Source organism: Beta vulgaris, chromosome 5, assembly GCF_026745355.1.
Source record: "Beta vulgaris subsp. vulgaris cultivar EL10 chromosome 5, EL10.2, whole genome shotgun sequence".
Lineage (NCBI taxonomy): Eukaryota > Viridiplantae > Streptophyta > Magnoliopsida > Caryophyllales > Amaranthaceae > Beta > Beta vulgaris.
Window position 1 is genome coordinate 61,072,316 of NC_079206.1, and position 12,520 is coordinate 61,084,835.

The following is a 12,520-nucleotide window of genomic DNA, read 5'->3' on the forward strand; positions in this document are numbered from 1 at the left end:
TGTAGGACTTTGTTCTTAGGTTGTATAAATATAATTTCTGATGAATGAGAAGGAGAGACAACTTAATTGAATTTTAACATGGTATCAAGAGCTAATTGAAATTTTTCTCTTCCTACCCCCGACCTAAACCTATTCGATCGGCCATCTTCGATCTTCATCACGAGGATTGAACACAATCGCTTCCCCTCTTCGAACGTATTCGCACGGCCCTCGACGAGTTGTGATGACGAAAGGCGCGCTTAATACCCCAAAATCGAACCCTGTTTATTTCTTGGGATTAAATGATATTCCTGGAGATCTAGTCACCCAAATTCAATTGAAAGATGATAACTTTGATGAATGATCACGCGCGATTGCATGTCCTTGAATGCCAAATGAAAGCTTGGTTTTTATTGATGGAACGATTCCAAAACCTACTAATACTACGGTACGTCTGGCGGATTGGAATACTATCCACTCCATGATTGTTTCATGGCTTCTCAATACGATTTCCCCTACTCTTCGCGCAATCGTATCCTATTTTGAGGATGCACATGAATTATAGAAGCATCTCAAAGAGAGATTTTGTGTCTCTAACAGCACGCGGATTGGTAAATTGAAGTCTCAAATCCATGAGAGTGTAATCAAGCATCGGGAGAATCTCTTGCACCATACTATGGATGCTTGTCTCGGCTATGGGACGAGGTTGCAACACAAGAGGTCGCCCCAACCTGTGCCACGGGGGGTTCCACGTACCTTGTCCCTCGATACCTTGAACAATTGCGGGATCATGATCATTTTCATCGTTTCTTAATCGATCTCAATGATGCCTATGGACCAATCCATTCTAACCTGCTTGCTCTAGATCCCTTGCCTACGGTGACAAGGGCGTATCACTATGTAGCCTAGGAGGAGAGATTACGGGGACCACTTGCGTCGTCCCTGTCGAACCCATGTGAAGCTTTTGCATTCAAAATTGATGCTTGAGGTAAAGATCGTACCTTTGCAAAAATTAAACATGCACTCACTGTAATAGGGAGGGCCACGATGCTAGTGGTTGTTTTCAGTTGATTCGCTACCCCGAGTGATGGGGGGATATCCCGAGATGAAATTGCGGGGGGCACACCTCGTGTGGTGGCCGTGGAGGTCGTGGCCGAGGGACAGGTGGTGACACGCCTGCTCGCGCCAACAAAGCTACGACTAGCACAGCTTGTTTGGCCTCTTCTTCGACAGCTTGCCAGGCTGATGCAGTGAGTGTTAGGCTTACGGGTCTCGGAGTTTGTTGGATCTTTTCAATTTTCCTAAGCTTAAAGATAGTTTTTCTGGTAAATTTACTTGGATTATAGATACGGGAGTAACACATCATTTTACGAAATCGTTTTTGTTGTTGCATAATGTTTGGAAAATTAATAGTTGTCTAGTAGGTTTGTGGGATGGTAGTATGGTTGATGCTACGTATGAGGGAGATGTGTTACTTCCTGAAATCCTAAAGCTTGTGAATGTGTTATTTGTTCCTACTTTAGATTGTAACTTGATTTATGTCCCTTAGTTATTAGATTTTGCAAACTGTATTGTCCTTCACTAAAACATTATTGTGTATTACAGGACCGCAGGATGAGGACATTGATTTGAGCGAGTGAACGGGAAGATGAGCTTTTCTTTTTTCGAGGGGTTCCTAAGGTGAAAATCATGGTTGTTGCTGGCATGATATCGATTGATTTATGGCACAAGCGTTTGAGTCATCCTTTCAAGAAAAATCTGCATCATTTGCCTTGTGTGAGTCCATCTAACATTAGTAGTTGCAATAAAGATGGGTGTGATGTCTGTTTTCGTGCCATCAACCTAGAACTAGTTATCCTAGCAGTGATAGTAGAGCTAGTAAGATTTTTGAGTTAGTTCATTGTGATTTATGGGACCCATATCGAACAAAATCTGCTTGTGGCGCTTCATTTTTTAAGTAGATGAATTTTCTCCTACTGTGTGGATCTATTTATTATATAATAAAGTGGAGGTTACACTTATGTTCTTATATTTCATAGCATTGGTTGACATACAATTCAATCAGACGTATAATTAAACGTATTAGGAGTGATAATGGAACAGAATTTAATTTTCTAAGACCATTTTTGTGAAACATGGTATTATTTTTGAAACCTCTTGTGTTAATACCCTATAACATAATGGCCAAGTAGAATGGAAACACCAACATATTTTAAATGTGGCTCATGCTTCGAGATTTCAAGCTAATCTTTCTTTGAGATTTTGGGGAGATTGTGCTCAAGCTGCTTGTCATTTAATAAATCGGACCCCATCTATAGTACTTGATTATAAAACCCCGTAGGAGTGTTTGTTTGGGAAACCTCCGACTCATAGATACGAATTTTTGGGTGCTTGTGTTATGCGTATAATTTGAATCATCATGGGGATAAATTTTCTAGGAGAAGCAGAAAATGTGTTTTTGTTGGCTATTCTTCCAACCAAAAAGGATTGAAATTGTTTGACTTAGGATCCAAATAGTATTTTGTCTCTAGTGATGTGAAATTTGTTGAACATGCTTTTCCTTTTGCTTCATCTAAACCCTTGAGTGATGTGATTGTGGATGTTATTATGGATCCTTGTGATGATCCTGGGGGTGCGGTCAAGGCACCGGATGGTGCGACGATTGTTCTAGAGGCACGAAGGGTGTTTGGTGTGTGGAGGAGTAGGCACCGGGGGGTGCAACCAAGGCTCTAGAGGGGGCTCGACGTGTGGATGTTGTTGCCCAAGTTGTAGGGGTAGAGGTAGCATTAGTGAAATAATTGCTTATTGATGCACTTGGATTGCGACGGTGTACCATACGCAGCAATAAACCACGTCAAAAGAAAAGGAAAAAATATAAAATACACCTATTGTTGCGGTTGTTATAAAAAATTACAGCAATATCTCTATTCACTTTAAAAGACACCACAATTAGGGTTTTCATTAGTCGTTTTCATTTTCAGACTTCACTCTTTCAATTTTTCTCTCCTTTTCAAGCATCCTTCTCCCCGAGTCTCTCAAACTCCTTCCCCTCCTCTCAAACTCCTTCCCCTGTCTCAAACTTCTCTCACCATCCTCGCTCGTTGTACCTCCTTCGCCTCTCTCAAACTTCTCTCACCATCCTCACTGTACCCAACTCCTTCCTACGCTAGTCCACCACCACTTCACATCCACTCTCGCTGACGTCTTTACTCTTGTGTTTCGTCTTCTACCTCTCATCCAAATTCGGTTGTTGTACATTTGTTGAAATCCACCTATTGTTCGTCAAAATTAAATTTGGTTGTGGCGGTTCTTCAGAAAGGGGTTCTTGTTCATCATCGGAGCCTTGGATTCGTGGTTTACCTCTCCATCGCCGGCTTAACAACTTTCTTCTTCTTGTTTTTCTTTCTTTGATCTGATGGTACTCTACAACTTTCTTCTTTTTTTTTTTCTTTCTTCGATTTGATGGTACAAGAGATGATATTTTAAAAAAAAGATTACATTTTTTTTCCTGAATTAATATGATGTTAGGATTTTGTATGGATAGAGGAAGACGCACCAAAGTTCCTTTTAAAAAATTGCAGGATTATGTGCCCTCATACTATAGTGAAAAAGAAAAGTCCAGCTGCTCAGCCATCTGCTTCATCAAAGTCCTCTGGTACTCCTTATCATATTACACATTATGTTAGTTGTCATAAGTTTTCTGATAAACATTGAACTCATAATTAAAGTCCTATTTCCTTCCTAACATGGGGATATATCTTGGTTGATAGAGCACCGCTCTTGCGATAGGGTTATTGCGATTACGAGTTGGATGTCTAATTGTCCAGGCGGTAATGATAGTATCTTATACCTAAATCAGTGGCTCACTTTATCTAAGTAATGGAGAAGAAGAACGAAACACGCCACTAAAAGACTCTACAAAGACAAGACAAAATGAAGATGGACTGTCAAGAACGTAGAGATGGTAATAAGATAGGCTGTGTATGGGAATAATAATGACGTTACCTAAAGCGGTCTATATTCCCCATTACCTTAACAATAACATATAGGCCCAATACGAGTATACTCGTTCCTTTATTAGGAATAACTCGTTATATGACCCGTAAGCCCTAAGAGGCTCATTTACTCTATTTTAACCTAATAAGTCACTATTATAAATAGGGGACGAACGGTCAAGGTAAGGAGATATCTCGACACTCTCTACAAATTACCCTACTTTCTCCCTTATATTTATCCATCTTTGGGTACTGACTTGAGCGTCGGAGGCTCCGCCATGGGACCCCACCCCATGTTTGGAGTTCATCTTACCGGCGAGGTTCAAGACTATTTTACATGATGACCTCGTAATATCAGGTACCTTCTTGTTCAATACCGAAACAGGGCGTTAGTCAGATCTAGAATGGATTGTACATAAAAAGTAGTTGGAGTCAGACTTCCTACCTGACTGCCTATCATCTTACATTCTTCTTCGCCTATAAACTTCTCTTATTCACCCGAAACCCACTACATATCTCCTGGCCCTACTAGCATGTCAGGGTATCAGACTATAGTGGCTTGTATTTCTTTCATTCAGGCTAACATCTATAATAGGTGACAAAATTAAAAATATTGAACATGTCATTGGAAATGCCGGATGCATATTGAAGTGTGTCAAACTGTCAATATGGAAGTGGAAATGCCGGATGCACACCAACCGCAAGAAGTGGTTCGTGGTGCAACCTCAACTAGGTGAGTGTTCATTAATAAACTTTATTGTATCATAAAAATGTGCATAGAAAACGCCCTTTTACATTTATTCTCTCTCAAGCGGCCGACAGTCGATTGGTCATATTATATATATCAGACATCGGCATGCCAGTTTGTCCAACATTAAAGTTCAGGAATGATGGGTGCTAAAAACTGTTCGAGATGGGACGTTTTACTCGTATTCATGATTTTACTTGTCGCCGAAGTAGATGCCACTCCTGATGCTGTTTTTGTAGTTATAACACTCGCTACATTCGTCGCTGTTTTTACCGTCGCCAAGAAAATCCGGCGTTGGAAGAGAAAATCCAGAAAGAAAGTTGCATTAGTTAAAGTGACTAATAAAAGCAGTGAGCCACTGAGTTTACATTGCATATCAAAGAACATGGGTAAGATTGACCGTTATCATCTTACTACTGGGGCGAAACATGCTTGGAAATTTGCAGCTTCTAATAACACGCCACTTTCGTGTCATTTTTTATATGCATAATCTTATCCAGGACAGTTTATTCAGAGCTTCAAATCCATTGGAAGTGCTGATTTAGTGCATATATGTCAGCGACAACAAGACTTCTAATTCTACATCTTCGATGCATATATGTCAGCGATGTATAATAGAATCAAGGTAGTGCTTCCAAATTTTATGGAGATTACATTGAGTTTTTAAGTACTAGTTTACTCTTAGATGTTTAGGCTCCGTTTGGTTGGGTGTAAAACATTTTCCGTGTAAAACATTTCCAGTGTAAAATGCTTTTCATTGAAAACAATTTACAATAGAAAACACAATTCCAAAATCAGTTTTCCGTTGTTTGGTTTCAGGTAAGAAAAATGATGAAATTAAAAGAAAGGAAAATGAAAAAGAAAGTGTAAATGTGTAAAGGAGAGAGAAGAAAAATGAAGGAAAATAGTTTTCCACATATTTTGAAGGGAAAATGATTTTCAATCATATGAAGAACAATTTTACTCCTAGGGAATATGGTTTTACACTTTTTTTGCAAACCAAACAATGTAAATTTGAAAATAGAGAAAAAAAAAATTTTCACGAAAACGTTTTACGCCCTATCAAACGGAGCCTTAATTCGAATTTTTGTCTTTACTCGTAATTACTAGTTTACTACTACCTGTTTGGGAAGAGTCTATTAATTTTTATTGGAAAATTTGCCGAAACCCAGCTTTATAAACAACCTTTTTTTAGGAAGTCATCTTTTATAATTTTTCTTCTTTCTAATTCGGGAAAAAAACTTACAATTTTGGGGTTAAATTGTGACCCAATTCATTGAGTTTCTATGTCATTTAATTGAAGCTGCCTAGTAAACAAAAGAGCATATAAATGGATAACTGAAAGCTAAAAAGGGAGGATAATTAATTTGCAATCAATGATTTTTTTTTTTTTTTATCAAACCAGGGGGTAGCATGATCAACCACGGATTATTCCTAGCATGTCCAGTCATGATAATCAATAATACCTCATAAACATCACATAGCTAGTCAGAATAAGAATAACATAGGATCTGTTCTCTTCGGCATAAAACAACTGAATTGAATTGACTTGAATTGAATTGAATTGAATTGAATTGAATTGAATTGAATTGAATCGAATTGAATTGAATTGAACTGAACTGAATTGAATTGAATCGAATTGAATTGAATTGAACTGAACTGAAAATAAGTTGGGGAGAACAGACCCATAATTTAGTAAGAAAGATAGGTCTGTCCTAGATAAAATGTACTTCCTCTGTTTCTTTTTAGATGCAACACATTTAAAAAAGAGGTTTTGAAATTAGATGCATCACTTTTTTTTGGAAAATAATTCACTCTATCTCTTTCCTATTACATGTAACCCATTTTTCTCTCTCTCCTATCCAAAAATCGCCTAGAAATTCGAAATTTCAAAAGTGTAGCATATAAAAAGAAACGGAGGACGTACATCCTATCCCGTATCTTGGCATAAATTTCATCCCGAGGCGAATAACTCAAACCCTACTTCTTTCCAAGCTCTTGTAAAATGGTAAAACTACAAGATTTGTGATTTTTTTTCCTTTGTCGCAACTCATAATTACAACGCCTCTCTCCTCTAAAAACACTCTCTATCTAAAAACGCCCAAACCCGAAACCTAAAACTCAGCAGTCAGTCAGCCCGCCTCCCACCGTCCTAGGCTCGTCGGTGGCTGGCATCCAGCCTCGTCACCGGCGAACCTAGTCCCGATGTTGCTTCATAGGTCTAGCGTCAGTTTTAGGGTCGTTTTCCCCCCACCTAGTCCCACGTTGCTCCTTGCCCGCGATTCCCCCACCGCGCCGCTACTTTATGTTTCTCCCCCACCTTCCCTTTGCTCCGGCCTCCTCTTTCCCTTTCGTTGCTTCATTTTCTCCGTCACACCAACTCCAAATCTCTAGTTTTTTGTCGTTCTTCATCAAATTGCATGCCCAAAAACTTCCCCTCCCCCGGCTTTTTAGCTTGTCACAGTAACTATGTTTGGGGGTGTTCACCGGTTCAAGACCGGACTGAAACCGGTGGACCGGAATTTGGAAAAATTTTGGACTTGGACCAGATCGGAAAAATTTCGGTACGATCTGATCTGGACCTAAATTTTTTCGATCCGGTTTCAAACCTGTTGGAACGCAATCTATATTTTTGAAAAAATATCTTTTTTAATTGATTTAAACATATTTATGAATTAGATACAATTAAAATTTAATAATTTTAATAACAATATTCTTAAAGGTAATAAATAGTAGTTCTTTAAGTCTGAGTGAGGATATTCTCTAGTGATTACACCGATTGGTGGTGATTTGGAGACTCCATCCCAAATTTATCCTCTCCTCATAGTGTAAATAGGAGTATTGGACATTCAGTGCACTAGAGAGGATCTTCACTCTTTAAGTTTGTACTTTCTACCTTTTAAACTTTTCTTATACTAACAAATCAAAAATTTCGGTCTACCGGTTCAGAATGCAATTTTCCAGGTTTGGACCGGAAACCTAGAATTGGGATTTTCTCTAGACCGAGGACTAGACTGGAATTTTCGGTCCGATCCAGTATGGTCCAAATTCCGGTCCGTTACAGATTTTGATACGACCCTCATCTTTGCACAACCCTAACTATGTTAATTCCCCCTCCCCGTTCCCCTAATTCGTTGTTTCAAAAGTTTAAGATTTAGGTTTCCTTTCACCGCTCCCTGGTTCAAAGTTGAAGTAGTTAGTTTCTAGGTTCCCCTTCCTCGTTCCCCTACTCTAGTCTTAAGGTTTAGAGGTTTAGTGTCCCCTTTCTCGTTCTCCCGCTAGTGTTAGTTATTGTATGTTCGGCTGGCTCACTAAGGAAGAATTAGTTGGTATGTGAAGGTTTCATTCAATTTTTCAAGGTCGAGTGGTGTTGTTAACGGTGTGTCTTTATGTTTCGAGTGTTTGCTTGTTCCGTTTGTCTTGTTTGTGCTCTTTATATAAGCCTTAGTTTAGGTTTAGTCAGATCCAGTAATGCAAATGTAGGGGTTCAAGTGTTGGGTAAGTTGAGAGGAGGTTGTCACTGTAAGCCTTTTATGATTTAATCTTCTAGGTTGGAAATCTTCTAGGTTGGAAATTGCAAGGTTGGATCTTCGGATCTGTAGTTTGGGTGACTTATTTCACTATAGTTCACCCTAGGTTCATGTGATGACTTTCGGAGTCATCATAGTTCAAATATGCATACTGTGGGAGACCCTTTAATTTAATTTGGGGCAGTTTCGACCTGTACCCATTTTGAGTTTTGGTCTTGTGAGACCAAACTCTGGTTACCCTTGCAGATGGTCAGAAGTAACCAATGAACGTGACTTTTTTGTTACTTCAATCAACAGAATACCAGGGTGCAAGCTTTTTCCGTTCAAGAACCTTGGGATTTATTATCTAGCAGACCTTGGTGTCTACTAGATGAGATGTGGCAATCCAGTTCTGATGATTTCTGATGATTGTCTCGTTTTCGTCTCTCAACCGATTCTCTCTCATTTTATATCTTCTAAAACAAGACATTCAACCAAACACTACCTACCATCGGTCGCAATAAGCTTAAGTTGGAGTGAAATGTAATATTTTGTTTTTTTCATAGAGGATGTAAAGAGCAAATGAAGCTCATTTAATTATGTTTGCTTTGGTTTATGTTTGATTATATTTACCTTAATATGTACTTCCTTTTTTTTAATTCATGCAAGTTTTCTCATTGTCCAAAAAAAACTCATAATTACTTTCCCTCTCAATCGTATGCAGACCTTAATTAAAAAGCGAGATAACAATTCATCGGTACAAAGGCTCTCTTAAGAGTCAAACAATTGAAACCTAACAATCTAACATACTAGATCCTCCTAATTGAGTGGGCTGTTGCAATATACTCACATTCTAAGAAGATCTTATGTGTTTGAAATCAAATACGGACTATTAATGCTGGCGCACTATCTTGCATCCAACAAAATCAAGAAGCAAATATAATTATCTTAGAACTTTCTCTCAAAATCTTACCCATTTCTTAGACAAAATAATATGAAGCAGCTACCTATGTTGTTATGTAGGATTTGAATTTACATCATTTCTACAATTGCACTCTACTAGAGTTAATAGGCTTTTACTTAATTGAGCTAAAGAAACACTTCTAAAAGAAAAAAGAAAAGTAGAAATTCATATTATCATCAAACCTAATTACCTAACTTTATGCTTTAAATTGCATTATAGCTATATTTAAGAAAACTCATTGATGAATGCGGTAAAGTTATAGATAAAGATAAAAACAAGCCATAATATATATATATATATATATATATATATATATATATATATATATATATATAGAAGTGAGTTCATATGAGGATGCATACTTATATGAGAAATGAGAATGAATTTTACATACTTTAACTTTTATAAATAAGTGATGTGCCTCTAATGAAAAAGTGATGTAACTCCAAAAACAAAATATTTGAAAAAAAAAATTCAAAAAAACAATTTTTTTTTGAATTCATAATTTTTTAGAGGGATATAACTCTAATGAATAAGTGTTGTAACTCTAAACCAATCGTGCGTTTGAGATTCATTCTCATTAGAGGCAAGATCACATGAGAATGATCCTTACATGAGAAATGAGAACGAATCTCAACCACACGATTGAATTAGAGTTACAACACTTGTTTATTAGAGTTATACCACCTAAAAAATTCAAATTTTGAATTTTTTTTCTAATATTATTTTTTTGGAGTTATATCACTTTTTCATTAGAGTTTCATGACTTATTCATAAGAGTTATAGTGCGTAAATATCATTCTCATTTCTCATATAAGTATGTATTCTCATATGAACTCACTTCTATATATATATGGGTACATTTATGGTAACTGTTTGTTATCTCATTGTGACACATTGAAAAAAAGTGGAATAATCATACCAATTGCCAAAACACGAACAAATGCAGTTTCAATCACAAAATTGTAGTCCATAACAAGTTGCAATATACTAGTTCTTAAAACATAACCAAAATTCACGAGGATTGTTAAACATCGCCCTAGAATTACTTAAAATCGTCATAAATATATTTTTATAGACCATTTCACCCTTTCCTCTTTTCCACACCACCCACCACCCCCACTACCACCAACCTACTGCTATTTCACCTTCTCCTCTTTTCCCCACCACCTACCTTCTCACTACCACCGTCGACCTCCACGCCATCGCCTAACATCCTCCATCGCAGCCACCTTCGCGTCGAAATTTTTTTATACTGGCGAACGTCCGGCCAGGACGTTCTGCCCATGGGGCGATCGTCCAGCCGGACGTTCACCAGTATAAAAAAATTTCGACGCGGGGTTGTTTTGTGCAACGTAATGCGAAGGTGGTGGTGGTGTGCGACGTTACGCGAAGTGGAGGTGAGGGTGAGGGTGGTGGTACGTAAATAGTGAAGGAGAGAGAGGGGTAATTTCAATGGAGGTGAGGGTGGTGGAGTGAGGTGCGTGGGTGGTGGTGGAAGGAAGGAGGTGAGGGAGATGGTGGTGGTGGTGGTGGCGGCAGCCAGGAGGTGAGGGGATGGTGTTGATTTAAGAAAAAATAAGGAAGGTTATAAATATAATTTCAATGTTTTTTTTGGCGATTTTAAGTAATTGTTGGACGATGTATAAAAGTTCAGAAATTCACGCCTCAATACCAAAATACACAGTTATGAACACACAACTACATAATCACAATATCTTTTTTCATGCATGGTGACCCTAATAATAACTACTCCCTCCGTCCCAAAATATAGTTCCCATTTCCCTTTTTTCACGGTAATTTATGCAAGTTGGGATAGTAAAATTTTTTTGTTTATTTAAATAAAAGTTGTATGGGAAAAGATGATTTTAGGAGAGAGAATGGAGATAATTGGTGAAAGAGCATTAACTGTAACATTTTGGTTGAATAAACTAAGGAAAAAACAAAATTAAGAAGCAAACAAATGATGGGACACGGTTTTTCTAGACAAATTACGGAAAAATGTGGAACTAAATATGGAAATGAGAACTATATTTTGGGACACCCAAAATGGAAATGGGAACTATATTTTGAGACGGAGGGAGTATAATAATGCAATTTACATATAGTAACTTAATTGGTAGCATAGTAATCATCAATCATGCCAGAATAAAGATCACGCGTGTCAATAATTATCACGAAAATATATAATTGATGCCAAAGCGCCAAGAAAGTTTACAACGATCGCGCAAGTTAGACCATAAATTGAAGAAAACAACAAATTGAAACTCCAATTCGCTATTTCTAACAAATCACACAAGCTCCAGCAAATTACGAAACCTTAATTGTGAAATTGGATTAGAGAAAACATCAAACAAACCTGAATTTCAAATTTTTAACAAGTTCATCCATTAACATTCTATCTCTTTCTCTTTCCTTCTTCTCCAAAAATTGACACTTCATAGCCAAAGTTTTTCGTGCCAAAAGAAATCACTGGGGACGGATTGATTTGACTTTGGAAAGCTCCCCCATCTTTTCGTCTTCAATTTTACTCTTTTGATAGTACTAGGGTTGAGCTGAAAAATTGAGTACCCGTTTCATACCCAAAACCAGTTGGACCAGGTGGGTCTGAAACTGGTCCTGCTAATTAAGATCGACTTTGGGTCCAAATCTGAGGATCCGGTTGTAAGTGATTCCAATTATGGATGGTAAAATTTTGGACCCAATACTCATTAGGTATCCGTTAAATCTAGATACTTGATGAAACAAGGTCTAGGACTAAGTGTAACACCCCCAACAATTCTCTATTTTCCAAAATACATTTTTAACATAAAATTTAGAGAATTAACAAAGTATTATCTCCCGTGTGATAACATAACAACTTATTTTAGAATTTTGCAGCGGAAAACATAATAAATAAATTTTCAGAAACAAAATTTAGTCAACCAAAAAGTCAACTCTAAAAGTCAAATTAATAAAAGTCAAAGTCAACGATAATAGTCAATGGCAAAAAGTCAAAAGTCAAATAAACTATATAGTCAACACAAGCTCTCCCATCCCGGACCGATGATGCATCATTTTCAAACCTGTAAATGACGATGCACTATTGATCCCTAAACACTGCTTACCAAATGGGTCATCGCAAGATCAATAAGGCATAGTCATGATCAACATACACACAAAGCACGTAATCAGCAAAATTGAGTACTACATACTAAATATATAAATAACAATCTTAACATGATACTAATAAATAATAGATAAATTTGTCAAAAACCACCTTTTATAATCACTTTTTTGTGAGAAACCACCTTTTAAAAAAATTTGGTTAATTAGCCACCTTTTT